The sequence below is a fragment of the Ambystoma mexicanum genome, chromosome 6p (assembly GCF_040938575.1).
Source record: "Ambystoma mexicanum isolate Mex_15411 chromosome 6p, UKY_AmexF1_1, whole genome shotgun sequence".
Lineage (NCBI taxonomy): Eukaryota > Metazoa > Chordata > Amphibia > Caudata > Ambystomatidae > Ambystoma > Ambystoma mexicanum.
In genome coordinates this window covers 56118258-56121061 of record NC_090935.1, presented here as the reverse complement: position 1 = coordinate 56121061, position 2804 = coordinate 56118258, and positions in this window count along the sequence as shown.

Below are 2804 nucleotides of genomic sequence, written 5' to 3'. Positions count from 1 at the left end.
TCCAGTGCTATGGATGGCAATTGTTTGCTTGATTTTGTTTGCATGCTTCCTTATTAAAATATGGTTCTGTGGTTGTTGTGTGACTCCATTCACCTCCACACACATTTAAGAAATTATTTTTGTTCACATTCCATTTATTGCTGAGTTTCTTTTGTAGTTTGGTACTTAATTTTGTTAGTACTTTCATCCTACTTAACACTAATGTAAACAATTTCCTTTTGAGAAGGATTGCACTGTCCACGAGAGCTTGTAGGATTAACTTTCTACAGTAGGATTTAAGGGGTGAGGATGATTTCGGTCCTCTTCTTAGTAGATTCTGAAGCACTCTCTGACGAAACATTTTTGCTAAAATACATTTTTTACTATGGGTTCTTGTTACTATATCAGGATTATTAGGAGCATTGTTAGCTGTACTGGTAGCCGATTTTTTGCCACGCTTTTTGTGTTTTGTGACACATTTTGATGGAGGAGGTAAAGTTTCGGTAGTTGAAGCTTCCTTTGTTTTGCTAAACGACCGCATCTAACGTTCTCTACAAGCTCTACTACAGATGGATGCTTAGATTGAACACTTTTATTTTTATTTGTTCTACTTCTGCGTTCCTTTCTACGAAGTTGCTTTTGGTAGGCATTCTTTGGTGTCTGTTGAAAAAAAGAAGGCATGCTTTTGTCTGTTGTTCAATGTATGTGTGCTGTGTGCATGTGTGCATGAGTCTGATGGGGAAGCTCTTTGTCATGGTGTGTGACTGTGCATTGGACTCTTACAATGATTTGGTAAGGCTATTTTACTGTTTGTATACCATTACAATGCGCTTCAGATGAGAGTACAAAGTACAGAGCCATTCTGCCTGTTATTCTCTGTTTAATAAATGGGTATTTGTAGGTAGAATGGTTCAGAAATCAATGTTTGCTTTGGTGTACAAATTAAATAAATATACGGGTGTGAGGATGTAGAGATCGAGGAAGAAGAGGAGGAAGAGAATGAGGAGAAGGAACTCCGCACTCCAAGCACTCGCCGGGAGTCGTGGGTGTGGCGATTGTTTTCCGTGTATGGGAACGTACCAAAAGCACATGCAAACCTGGTGAGCTGTAACCAGTGCCAGGTGGTGTTGAGTCGCGGCAGACCTGGTGCGTACAGCTTTGGTACGAGAACCATGAAGCGACACCTCGCTTCGTTCCACAGTACGGACATTCGCAAGGTGGTGCCATGTGAAGAGCGTAGTCGATTGAGTTCCTCCACAGCATCCTTCGTGTCCGATGCTCCCATCACAAAAGACACTCCTGTGGGGGAGCGGCTCCCTCCTGCTACCTCACAAGCCATTTGCGATGCTGTTGACCCTTACCTTTCAAAGGTGACAATAGTGTGTATGTATTGTGACACAGTACTCTGCAGGGGGGAGAGTTTTCGAGGTGCTTTTGAGGCTGCAGTCACGGAGTACCAGAAGATCTGCTTCTTACCTAAGTGAAGCTCACCCTATATCTTTCTCTGTGCACTTGCAATGGTAAGGGTCAAAACATAGTCTCCTGTCACATGATCAAGATGAGAATAGATTTGGGGGCGAGCTGCGCTGAGACCAGAAAATAAGACCATGCTCACACTCGCTTCTGTTCTCAGGCACAGTGATACTTGCAAGGCTGGGTTAAAAAAATGAATTGAATGGCAGAAAGAAGGAGTGATGCTGGATGTTGGGCTAATTGGGTGCGGAGGCATGACCAAGTCCAACCCTCGACCACCTGTGGTACCAGCTTGCGTGCTGCAATCGAGTGGAATATTCTGGAAGGGTACAAGCATGCCAACCAATCATAGAGGGCTACATAGTGAGGAGCCCTATAGTTTGAAAGCCAATAAAACGTTGTGTATTTTTATGACACGGGAGAGGACTTGCACTAGGGGTGGGCGTAGCTGTCCACCTGATCTTAGAGACCCAATCCCTGTCCAGTACCCCATAGTAAGTATACTTACATGTTCCCTTAAGCCAATCCCAACCCTCGATAGGTTTTTTCTCATTTTGCCACATAGCATGACGTCACTCATGACGAGTTTTTGTTATAAAAGAACTGTTTTTTATGAAATGTGTTGAGAATACTTGTGTGGCATCGGTTCCAACTTCCTGTGGCAACTTCCTGAGTCGGTCTGATTATGATGTACGAGTAAGATCTGCATCCCATCCATCTCAGATAGCTTTATCTCGTCTTGAAGGACCTTTGGGTTCACTTGGTAGCAGAGGATGGTTGAGGCCCATCGCTTAATTGGTATTTGGTGTTTTCGGATAGTCGGACACCCTCCGCCATCTAGCACGAGGATCGCGAGGTTTCCTTTGGAGAGCGGCCGATATAGTTGTCTTGCAAGAAAAACGATACAGGTGGGATGGGTCCCTCTTTCACGAAATCCCTCCTGGTTTCCACAGGCGCTGAGCGCATAGAAGGTGACGGTGGCCGATTGGAGGAGGGGTCGATACCGAGGATCTTGAGCCAAAACGAATGGTGAGTAGAGTGAGGGGATTGGCAAAAGAAAGGGGTTGGGATTGTGGTAATGTAGACAAGTAACAGGGGTTTTGTTTAGTGTATAATAAGAAGTGTTTGAACGAGGAGCGTTCTGTAGAGCCCAGTTTCCTACCTCAAGGCAGGTCTAGAAGAAGTCATCTCGAAACCCCAATTGTTGTTCCAGATTATACCGTATCACAAAAGAGCAAATTTGTGATAACACTGTACATGAACAAGAAAATTTGTGATAACATTGTACGTGGCAGATTATGTATGATTACCTTATTGTCCTTGACTCCAATTGGAGGGATCAGTTGGGGATA